At 41.6% G+C, this 12842-nt stretch overlaps 1 protein-coding gene across 3 annotated transcripts in view; it reads right to left on the bottom strand.

Moving 5' to 3' along the window:
* The window catches only part of SETBP1 (SET binding protein 1), a 259245-nt gene that overhangs the window by 16232 nt on the left and 230171 nt on the right, over positions 1-12842 (bottom strand). The gene's annotated exons all lie outside the window — the stretch shown is intronic.

Raw genomic sequence — 12842 nt, 5'->3', positions numbered from 1 at the left:
GGTAGGAGAGTGCTGGCATGAAGCATGAGTAGAAGAGTCAAGTTGCTAGTGGGGGGAGGACAAATGAGGCACAAGGGCTGGGCTGGTGTAATGATGGACTCATTTTTCAGGCACGTTAAGTGTACAAAAAGTGAGGAAATCTAAAAGAAGTTAGCAAAATGATTAGCAAAATCTTGCTGAGCAAGTTCGACTAAGCGACCTCCACTGAGAAAAAATGCTGCAATGTTCCTCCAGAAACAATAAGGTTTCATTCTCCCTGTGCATGCAGTCAACAAAAGACAATATCTGCATGATGCAGAAATTCAGCTGATATTTCTTTTCTTTCTAACTTAAATGTTATATTTGCATTACACCAGTTTAAGTAGTCCTGTGGTCATGTCTGTGTTAGAAAAGTAAGCAGCACCAGGGATGTTTCTTGAACCCAGTTACCCATACTGTTATACAAAAGGAAAACAAGAGAACGACCAGGTGGGCACCTCCACCATCTAACTTAGTCCATTAATATCAGAACTGGTCCCCAGAGGGGTTCACACCTTTCTACTCCCCTCGGCCACAAGTGAAGGTAGCTAAGATGTAGAGGTAGTCACTTGAGGACAGGTAGGATGAGGATGGGTTGAAAGGTACAAACCTGATATGAGCATCCAAAACTGCTGGCTTCTAAGTTAGTATTCTCCCTGCTGGGAAGCCTAGTCATTTCATTTTTCTTCTTTATCTGTAATAAGCTATGCCCCAGTTCATACAATGAGAAATACTCTGAGTATGACAAGCATTTGAAGTAAAATCTCTGCACTTAATAGAAGTCCCCATATACCCTGCAATCTAGGAGACTGTAACAGAGGAGTTTTTATTTTCAGAAGGTTTCATGTTGTCTTTGTTTTAGTATCAGAATCCATTCATCCCACTTTAATGCTGATTTATCACTAAAATGAGTGCTTGCTTTATCAGCACCAGAGATGAAAAATAATGTACACTGGGAGTGCATATATCATTCTTCTTCCCTTTCCTTCTCTGTATTTCAGATCAATAGATATAGGGTTGTTTTTTTTTACCTTTCATTCTGAAAACCACAGTAATTTACTGCAATATGAAAACTGAAATCTATTTAAACAACTATATAGGTAAGATTGTAAGTGTTATTGCCAATTAACCTTAGCAACAAAGACATTTAATAGTTATCTAGCTTTACAATATATATAGGGGTAATTTTTTCCCTATTCTAACAGCATTCTGAAAACAATCAAAATATTTGAAAACTGTAAAATAAAGTATAATGTTTGGCTTTATTTTAACAGCTCAGCATTACTGTGAATGTAGAAAAACCAAACAGACAGACCTAGAATTGAGGACTTTTCCTGAAGTTCATCTTTTCCCCTGTATCCTATTAAAAACCTCAGTGATCAACAATTTCTGTAATATGAACTTTAGTGTAAAATCTTTGGATTTTACATATTTTTCAAAGGAAAATGCTGAAGGTTATACTTTATTGGGAGTGGCTTCCATTGAAATTCTTGCTGGGGAAAGCTTCCTATAACAGTGTAAGAAGGATGTCAGTGAGACCACATGTAATAAGGTCAGAGACTGCCTCTGTGGAGTATAGACACAAGAAGGGATTTGACTGATGAAGAAGAGGTTAAAGAGGTGAAGAGTGCAAAGTGGAATGAAATAGGGAAATAGATGGAAATAGGAAACAAAGAATAGATTGGAAAGAAGCTGGAGGAGGGAAATAGCTTATTACAGATGTGTGAAAAGCAGATCGACAATAACAAGAATAAAGAGCGTACTAGGAAAACCCTAAATGCTTTTAACCGCTGACATTTGGAGTTATGCTATCAACTTGAATGCTACACATCTATGGCTGAACCACTCTAAATCTCCAGAGTACTTTCCTGCACAGCTTTGGTGGAAGTCTGTCTTCAGTTTTCACATTTACTGGAGCCAAAAGAGTATATTCCAGGTTCTTCAACCAATGAGCTTCTCTTCCCATAGCCTTATATGCTTATTTTATAGCACCAGGCAGACAAACTACCGAAAGGTGTATCATGGTAGGAATATGTTCTCTTTAAGCATCCACTCTAAGAGAGAGTCATGATGGAGCAAAAATGATACAAGCAGAGCTTTTCGTTTGTTATGGTTGTTTTCCTGTTATGTCAGAATTTTATTATCCAAGAGGAATGATTTAACACTGACTGAATCTGCAGAAATTCTGACCCTGACTGAGATTTTGGTCAGGCCCTCAAACTATGGGAAAAATAATGAACTTGAGTAAACTGCCAAGCACAGGCTTGCCACTCTTTGTGCTTGAAAGTTGATATTTTATTTGCTTAACATGCCATGTCCCAGTACAGGTTTACCTAAGGATAGGTCCCAGTTTCAGACAATTTTGTGCAAACCTGACCTTGGAAGTTTTGGAAAAAAAAATAGAATTCTGGTAGAAAGTAGTCTAAAGGGATTTTATTTAGTAGTTTGGGCATGAAAAGACACTCAGGCCTTGTTTTCTCCTACTGGGACAACTGCCCAGTGAAATAGCTCAATCAAGTTCAATATTTTGAATTATGTCTTTGAAAACAGATCTGTGGATTTGTACTTACACCCTCCTGATTGTGTGTTTTGGTGTTTTTTTTTTAATAACTAAGAACATAGGTGTTTCATCTCATCTATCTTCAGGTGGCAGCAACCTGGGTGTCTACATAAAAGCTATGTGTCTAAGCTGCCATGACAAGCAACAGACATCAAATTAATACAGTGAGAAGAGTGGGGTAGGTAATTAATCTGAAAATGTGGGTCTACTTTAGTCCAAGATTAATTGCTTTCTGGCCCCATTGGCTAAACTTTCACTGACTATAATGAAAGCTGAGAAACCTAACTCACATAGCAATCTCATGTCATGGACACCCAGATTTGGGTGAGAAGATCCATCCTGCCCCCGAAGCTTTTTGGCCAAATCACAATCTCTCTAGTTTAAATTCCTCCTGCTGAAATGGAAAGGCTCAAATGTGGATAGTGCATCCCTGGACCAGAAGTATAAGTTTTATAGAGGCACCTGGTTGCATTTGAAATGCCCTGAGGTATTCAAAACATCCGAGGGAGGCTGGCAGATATGACAAAGGGCTTCAGGCAAGACCTCTGCCCTTCTGCAAGAGCAGCTGGAGGCCAGGCAGGATATCCTAGGCATCTCAAATGACAGTTGACAGCTATGTGTGGGCAAATGAATCGAGCCCTGAGCCTTCATTTTCGCTTGTCCCAAAGTCTCTTGTGGGTAGGGAAATATCTCATCATTGTAAATATCCCCTTGTCACCAACGAAGGAACAGCACAAACATGCCCTGTCAACTTTTCCTTGAATAGGAAGCAAAATGGCTGCAGTGAAAGGCATCACAGTATATGTGTGGTAAATATAAAACTGTGGAAATTTCCCATGATCCTTTAGGATGGATTTGTTACCCAGGAAGAAAATTAGAAATATTTTTTTTCCTGTTGCATGACAAAAGAGACATTATAAGTGCTTGACGTTATAAAGATGTGAGCATATTTTTTCCTTTCTCCTAGTAAACAGAGATTTAAAATAATAGTAATATAAAAAACTCAACAGCAACACAGCAATTCAAAATTTCAAGTGGGGGAAAGACACAGGAATTACAGGACTCAGTTATGTAGTTGCTAGTATGTACAGAGGGAATCAATAAAATAAATATAGCCTATCCAATAGATACAAGAACAAGCCACACCAAGTGCATAATTCTCTTTATCTGTGTTTGAAGCTAACTCAAATCAAAGAGGGTAAAAAGTCTTAGAATGATTAGACAAGTAACTAAGTTTAACATTTCCTCTTCCCTCTTGTTTATCAATTCTTCATTGTTCATTTAGTGATGGGAAGTCTCTGGAAGAAAAACCGTCATTATAGCTTATACACATATATCACTTGAATCCATTTGAACTTCTGAAGGCAGCATAAGTTATGGTTAGGTCTTAAGCTGGGTTACTCCACAGGAATTTCTCTCCTCCCCACAAAGATAAGAACTGTTTGATCTAAAGATGTGAATCCTCAGGGAGAAACAAGCCCCAAAAAAGCCAAAGACCCATCAGTAAAATATCTTCATTGATGAAGATTAACTGTTTCATTGAAGAAAAAAAAAAAGTTTAGCAACTGTTGGGCATTTTCAGGGCTTGCTGTGCTATTTCTGTATGACTATGCGGCTGTTTCTCATTCCAGGAGTTAAAGAGGAAAAAAAAAATCTTCTGTTTTTTCAAATGATCTGGAACCACTTGGCGTGTGACTCCTGAAGTGTTTAGCACAGTCTTACAAAAACGTCATGAAAATTTATCAGCCTAGGCCCCAAATCTACTTGCCTGCCTTGTATCATCAGTCATAATGCTAATGAAAATACTAATGACATTTCAATTGCAGTTCAAGAGAAATGAGCTGCTTCAACTGAACAGGAATTAGAAAAAAAAATTAAATTTTTGCACAAAGAGTATATCACTCTCCCTTTTTATTATTATTAATTAGATCACGGATTTGGGTTCAGTGACATCTAGGGTCCCATTATACAAGTCACAGTAGACATAAAAAGTGAGAAACAGGCCACACCACTAAACAGAAAGGAAACAAAAAACTCAAAAATAAGAAATGGAATGGGAAACAGAAACACTCAAAGTGCTTTCAAGTCATTCAATGAAATCTAAGTTAAGTTATTTTAAGAAACATCTCCAGAGAACAGCTCACTCCACCTAGGCTACATGCCTATGTTTGGGTATGATTAACTACCCCTGGATTTATCCAGACTAGATAGCTCAGGCTCAGACATCAAAATTTCAAAGGCAAGGTACTGCCACATGAATTGCATGCAAAGTATCTCCCCACCACCGCACAGCAGATCATCAAGGGATGCAGCTTCATTCTCTTGGTCCCCAACCCAGTTCCCTGTTGTAGCTGCTGTCTTGGGGTTATTGCTAGGACTGGTGCAAGCTGCGCATCTCTGGAGCACAGCAGCTGGAGAAACCAGTGGTTGAGCTCCCCAAGTGACACCACATATCTTGGCCTTGTATGGCCAGGAAGGAACTGGACAAGAGGCCCCAGCAGATGAAGGTGTCAGTAGGTGGTGCTGATGACCAAGGAGTGCAAGCCCTGGCTTTGCTGCAACCAGTACACTTTGAACCTACCTGTTCTCTCCTGCCACTCACTTTTCCCCCACTGCAGCAATTTTCCCTGGAGATCATACACATTCATCACCTCGTCTTCAGAGACTGGCAATTTCTAGCACAAGTTTTGCTTATTACGTTTCTCAGTTGCTGTCTTTATGTTAACCCACAAGTTTTTTCACCTGATTTTCTGCCCCTGTCCTGTTGGATAGTGGGCATGAGAGAGCAGCTTGGGGGTGTCTGGCAACTGGCCTAGGTCAACTAATCCTGGCAGAAGACAAGAAGGGGGTGCCAACCCAAGGAGAGGGTCTTGTGGCAGATGTATGCCACGATCTGACGAAGGAGAAGCTGTAGCAAGAAGCTGGTACTGGTATGGGACAGCAAGGAGGGGAGCTTGCTCCCAGGTACATCCCTGATATGTGGCTTGGGAAAGCACCAGCACTGCCTGGACCAGCAGGTGAGCAGACTTGACAACCCAGGGGATGCTTGCCAGGTCTGATCCTAAATCAAACACTATACATTTAGGGATTCTGGGAACTTTGGAAAGTTTTGAGCAAAAAAATGAAGGGGGGGATGCAATGCCTCTCCTAAAAAAAAACCCAAAACACCAAAAAAGTGACCCTGGAAAACCACAATAGTTCCCATGTTCCAATCTGGTCTGCCATGAAACCAGAACAAATAGGCTGCAGCATGGTTTTAAGAGTCGATTATAAAACACCCCATCAGAACATAAACATCCCGCATCGACAAAGTAATCTCTGTGGATCTCAGTGGGCCTGACCTGCTGCTGCCCTCTTCCTTGTATAGTCATGAATACAAATGCAAGGTGATGCTGGCTGCCTTCTGATCTGGTGACATTTTACGCCCATGTTACTGATGTCAACAACTGCACGAGGGAGCAGAGAATCAAACTCAGGATAACCACTTGCAAAAAATAGAAGAGCTATCTGAAGGCATCTTTCCAAGGAGTTTAGGTATTTCAGATCTGAAGCTTACATGGCTAAGTGAATCTCTTCTGCACTCCCACATTTACTTAGGGAAAAGCCTTGTACATTACATTATCATGTACAATGTTCGTCGTTTGAACAGGCACTGCCCCATCTCAACAGGAGAGCCGTTCCCATTCCTGCCATCTCACTTTGTTAGCACTAAAACAGAGTGGAGAAATACCTCCCCAACAAAACTGTTGAGAAATCTTTGGAGATCAAAGCCTGGAACTTTTGTCTTCAGTATGCAATGGGAGAAAAATATGACTTGTAGTTTATGCTGTTCAAATGGTCCTTTCTCTTTCTGAGCAAACAAACAAATAAACAGCAAATGTCCTATTCCCACCTGGCATTAGTGCAATGTTATGTTTGAGGCTTTAAAAGCGTAAAAGTCAAACCATTCAAAATGATGGGTCCCGTAGCAAATGTAACACGGTCCCAAGGGTACCTACGCAGTGTATGGTATTGCTGCACATGGTATTAACTTTTATGCCTTCATCTATATATGCAATGTGGCTCATTTATAGTTGCTCTGGGAACCACTATGTTTACATAAATTTTAATTTCCTGTCTTTTGTTTGTTCTCTTTATCATCTTTCTAAAACAAAATTTTCCTTGTGAATTTTAGTGCTCAACCAATTATCCACAGATGGAGGCACAGAAGAATTGACATCCTCTGTTTTTTCCATGTGGCCCTGGCAATACGCCTCCACTTCGGTTTGGACCCATTAGAAACTGCGGAACCCCATCAGGGCTGCTGTGTTCCTTCCAGACCAGGTCTGTTCCCATGGGTTATGGTGATTTTGGGCTCTTGTCTCCTGGGATCTGGCTAAAACCCTCCTGCTGAGTTGACATGGGACATATTTACTATATCATAACTCATTTTCCTAGCTTTGTTTTCCTTTTAAATGCACCCAGCTTGTGAATTTAATGAAACTGGTGGTTGACTTCATATAGGCACACTTGAGTTATATGCCTTCAGATTTTGGTGTGAAAGCCCTTTGCCACCTGCTTTGATAACTAAAACAAGGTGTTTACAGCTGCTTGAAATACATCTTTTGTTCAAGCTTGCAAAACTAGTGCCATGCTCAGCAGAGATTTGTCAGCCCCTTGTTACAAAACATTACTATAAAAGATCAAAATCTTAGAGATGCCAATTGCACAGAAAAAAGAAATCCATGATGGTCCAGCTACAGATTAATGCAGTGATCTTCATGAACTGTTAATTAAAATTCAGTGTTGACAGGACCGAGCCTTGCTACTATTTTTTAGGGAAACAAAGAATAACAGATATAGCCAAATTATAATAGGTCAGTGCAGCAAATCCAAGAAAAATATGGCAGTTCTCGGCAGCTGTGATAGGAATCCTTCCTCTTCTTGAATAATAAAGGCTCCTGCTAATTTTAACCAGAGCCAAATCTGAAAAACCTGCAGTCGCGTGTGACTCAGAGAGCCCCAAGGGAACGGGAGGTGGGGGGAGCAATGTGTGTGTGTATGTATGTCTGTGTGTATAATCTCACAGTGCCCAGAGCTTTTGAGATCCTGGACCACTTCAATCGCACAGGCCAGATTCATTAAAAACCCTGGCTGCATTCCAGCAGTTAAAATTGAAGCAGCATATTTATTGCATTTTGCTCAAATAAATCTGAAAACGTGTGAATCGTATCCCTCGGAGAGATGGGAAGAAGGAGTAAACAGTCTCGGGCTCGTGCTTGGAAGCGGGGTGTGAGGAAGAACAAAAAGATGCAGGAGGGTCCCGGTGGCCGGGCGCTGCAGGATGCTCGTCGAGCCAGAGGGTTTTGGGAGGATGAAGGCACAGCCGCCATTTTCTGCGCTGCTGCTATTCCGGCCTCACATCATCTGTTTAGTTTTCCCTACTTTATTTATACCCCCTGCGCGGGCACGCACGCACACACACACACGCGCGCGCGCGTGCACGCGCGTAGATTTTAAAAAGCTTCTTAGCTTATGCAACTCCGCTCTGCGGGTCTCTGTGGTTTTCCAGATGCTGCTCATGATGCTGGCACCTCACCCCAATTGCAGCTGCATTCAGCTGGGATTCAATTACAGCCTGTCTTGCAAAGGCAGATTGGTTTTTCAAAGATAACATATTTTGGGGAGGGATTTTATTTTTATTTTTTTTTTTTTTCAGCCCAAAAAGCAATTTTTATTAAGAAAGGAGAGGCATGACTTGCAGCTTGATCTCGCCAGGTGCTGAATGCCTCCAGACAGGTCCTTAGCACCCGCGATATTGTTTTGCTTCAGCACTTTTTAGAAAGCACACAGTACCCTGCAGGGTTCAATTCTGCAAGATTAAAACACTGGCAGAGCGGGCTCCAAGCCTGCTGCTCCCGCGGGAAAACTGTTAGAAACGGTCTGTTGATAACCAGTTTTCTCACGACTGATTTTGCAAACAGTAATCAGCTTAAAATTAGCAAACCTAATCATTGATTTTTTTTTGGAGAGATTTCCTCCTCCTCCCCCGAAACTATTAGGAAAGGAGAGTAGGTAATGAGTAGTCCCCCAAGGCTTTCTCTGCACCCTAGATCTTCTTCCTTGGGTGGTGTGTAGCTGTCCCCAAGGTGATGCTGTGCAGAGGGGGGGTCCCATAGCCTGGATGGGTGGGATGCAGGCAGTGTGGGAGATGAATGACAGGTCACTGCTGATCCCTGGCAGCTTGATGTGGCTGAGCTATGGGCAGGGTGGGAGAGAAAGGACAGGGCTGCAGGGCTGTGATGTACTCTGAGAGCTTGGTGTTAGGATTAAGAGGAGGCTCCTTGAGAACTAGTGCTGGAGGGATGACAGGTTTTGAGCTTTGAGTCCTTACTGTCGCTTAACCACATTTTCCTACTCAATTATTGGTTGCACTAATGAACGCAAATTAAGAATGTCATTGCTTCCTTCCAGCTCTGGATGGTGCTCAAAGAGGCTGAACATAGTACTAGGACTTGGGACACAAAGACCGCTGCTTCTAAAGCGTCTTGAGAAATCAAACAGAGAGAAGTCACACATCACCTATTGCTGATAGTAGGCAACAAAAATAAGCTTTTGGGGATTCCAATTGCCCTTGGTGTCTGCTCCTTGGGAGCAGACAATATCAGAGAACTTGGCTGCCCAGGCAATGTGGAGTTTTGGTGACTAATATTGTATAGCCACTTTGGTGAGTCCTAGCCTACACTCTCCTGCCTCAGTTTCCCCTATTCATAATAGCAGCAGAACACTTCTTACCTCAGCCATGGGGCTGGCAAAAATAGTAAGTAATACGAAGATGAAAAAAAGTTGCCTGTTCTAAAGAAGAAATGGCACTTATTAAATGAAAGTGTGCTGAGGCTGTTTGCTCCTTTTTTTGGATGGGACAAGGAGACGATAATAACATTTATTACTTGTGTACAGCTTTAGCTTTCCTCAGTCCTTCTATATGTGATTTATTTGCATGCCATTCAATCCAACTGCTCTTTTCAGAGACTTTCTGAAGTCTGTTAGTTGCAGGGGAGGCAGCTTTAGCACAAAGAGAACCGACAACATAAAAAGTAAAACTTCATGGCTTTGAGGGAGGCATTTCTGCAAATTAATAAAGACCAAATAGGTAAGGCAGAACAGCCAGGAGCACAAGAGACCCTCAGTATATGCTCTCCTTGTGCCACTGAAGTGTTGATGGAGCACTGAGCTCTATCACAAGTCTCTCCCTGCCTGACATACTTAGCTGCAATGGGAAAGCTTGCAGGGGCCATGAAGAAACCTTGTGTCATAAAAGAGATGCAAGTGTGGCTTGCAGCTGAGAGCAGCTCAGCAGAGCTTCTCCAAGCCCACCTGGGAAGTTCCTTCTGCCAATGGGTCCCAGGGTCCCAGAAGAGGTAATGAGGTGAGAGATGGAGCTGGATTTTCCTTTGCTAAACTTCACTGCTTGGGTTTTGGTTTTGCAAAACAGGAAAAAATGGTGGTTCAGATCCAGTTCCTAAACCTGATTCCTAAAGTTTAATAATAGCTTTACATGCATCTGATAGTGCCTTTTGCTTGAGCAGTGCGAAATATTTTTTATATATATTAAGAATTGTGGCTACTCAGAATCCCTGGAGGTGAGAAACTTTTTCCTATTTCTAGTGAATGAAACTAAGTAATCCCGTTAATTTTGTATAATGATTTCTCTTGGATTTTAGTAGGGAAGAGACATATACTGTATCTAAAGGCAGATTTTCTGTATTATACCAGTAGTATCTTTGAGATTGAGATGGAATGTTTAGTTCTCCAAATAATCTTTCCCTTTCTAATTAGTGAATCTGAAAGCACAGAGTAGTTGAAGGTCCATTGGTCCTAGGGAAACATTGCCATTGTAGCAGGACATGAGATGGTAACACAGGCACTGGGGAATAAATGAGAGTTTGATCCACAGAGGAGGACATCACTGCAGACCTTCAGAATCTTCCATTCTACATAGAGCAAGGAACAGCCATTAATAATTATTTTAATGAGCTTTTCTTCAAGTACACTGAACAAAATACAGTGTAAAGGAGGAAAAGGGAAGATATCTACCCATCTCTTACTGGGCACCTAATGCAGATGTTCTACTGACCCAGAAGAGCCTGTACCTCTCCATCACCCTTGTCTGTATATCTTTATTTGTGTGCTGTTGATTATCTACCAGACTGCTAAAACTGACTTGGTTTTTGCATGTTTTTTTGACATCAGAATATCCCCCTGGTCAGTTTTATTATATAAAAATAATATTAACAAAGCAAACGCTTTAAAACACAGGGCATAAGTCCCTGCTTGTGTTGACAGGGAGGAATTTAGGGTAAGTAAGGAAATGTTGTCTAAATATTGGCCCATCTCACTTCTGGAATGTGTTTAATAAAGACATTTTTCATTATGGCACTGTCCAATGTCCACTAAAGCTTTGACTGGATTTCTATTGACTGCAGTGTGTTTTGAATTGGGCCTTAAATTAATTAAAAATAAATAAATAAAATAAACATCTACTTCATCAGCTTGATGCATGTATATTTAGTTGAAAGACTTCCACTAAATGGAGGGAGAGTTGTGAAGCTAAATCTGCAGGCGTAACATCAAAAAATTGGCCAGAGAAACATTATTTATTAAGGCTAAGCAGGTCTTTAGCGAACACAGTTTAAAAATAAAAGCATGGGTCTTGAAACACACTGCCAGCTCTCTGGTAATTCCCTCCTCCCTCATTACATATATTTTCCTGTAAGGAAAAACAAAAGCTCGCAGGCCACTTGTGTGGCACGTTACTTTGCCGCCTGTAAACAGAAACAGGCATGCTACAGGCCTCCAAAAAATGCAGTTTGTAACTCTAAGACCAACTGACCCTCAACTGTGGTGGCAGTTTGTGGCCCCCACATGCAAACAATCATCTATTGATTCCCAAGGCCTCCAGCTTCAAACCCACTCTTGTTTTCCAGCAGCTTCCAGTTGCAGGCAAGACACTGTCCTTGCTAATTCTCCCTGCCTGGAGGCTGCTCAGTATTTCTGCTGCTCGCTTGAAGTGTTATCAAAATAACGACAGCTTACAAAGCAGAATTATTGAATGTTAGTTTTTCACTCTTTGGAGTAGAGGCAATGAACTCATAGTCGTACAAATGGGCTTTTATTACCACCCTCTTTGCACATCTGCCAGAAAGAATATTGAGGAATATGATACAGGAAGTGCACAGCACCAGGAGGAGGGACAGAATAGATCAGCCACCACTGCTATGTTTCCCAGGGCAAATTTCAGTGAATCAAAGGCCATTGAGGAAAGCTGCTTAAGCCTCTGCGTTCTCTATAAGCACATTACTATATGTACACCACAAACAAATCTGCTTTATGGCCTACGAGGAAGACAGAGAAGGATACTACAGAATGAGACTTGGAAAGGAAATTCTCTTTAACCACATCTCGGTTCTTCAGCAACAAATTGCATTTCCATTGCTCCTTTCATTTCAAAGCTGAAAAGAGTCAGATCACTTCAGTATACCACCAAAGTGTGAGTGTGGGGTGCACAGCAGCCGTGCAACACACTCAACAGCACTACATTAGCGGCTCAGGATGGGCTGCTATCGTAACAAGTTGACTTGGAGAAGGTGGCTTGGGTTTTGATGTGCAGAGATAAAGATGATGACTGCACTACCGCCTGGCCGAGACAACAACTCGTCTAGTCCAAGCAGAAAGGATTTGTGCTTTTGCTGGTAGATTTAGGCAGATTAATATCAACTAACTAAAAGTGCCTGAATGTTGGAAGGATATAGTCAGAGCTTATGACTTGGGGATATGTATCTCAGGACAGAGATTCTATTGACCCCTCTCCACGGACTGCAATTACTGACCTAATCTCAGGTCATTAGCTTCTCTCATCCCAAAGAAAGCAGTCCTTAATCTCTACTACTGAATGAGACCTTATCCCTGGCGGAAAGTAGCGCATTACTCCTAGTGTGAGGCATTGCAGTAACCTGGAGCATTGACTTGGTGCAGCCACTGGGGAAGATGCACCCAGGAATCTGTAACAATTCAAGTCACAACCCTCACTCCCTTGTGACCTTTTTTCGAGGTAATTATGGGGCTTCACTTTACTAAGCATGTGATAAATTAAACACACAGAAAGAAAAGAAAAGAACCTGGGTTTGAGTAGAGGAGCTAATAGGTGACCACTGAAGGAGAGCACATCATGGGCAAGGAAATATTAATTGCTGCTTAGGGACCTGAACTTCCTAACTGTTAAATA

Source organism: Calidris pugnax, unplaced genomic scaffold, assembly GCF_001431845.1.
Source record: "Calidris pugnax isolate Ruff unplaced genomic scaffold, ASM143184v1 scaffold144, whole genome shotgun sequence".
Classification (NCBI taxonomy): Eukaryota; Metazoa; Chordata; class Aves; order Charadriiformes; family Scolopacidae; genus Calidris; species Calidris pugnax.
The sequence above is the reverse complement of the archived record's forward strand: the minus strand, read 5'-3'. Positions and strand labels throughout refer to the sequence as shown.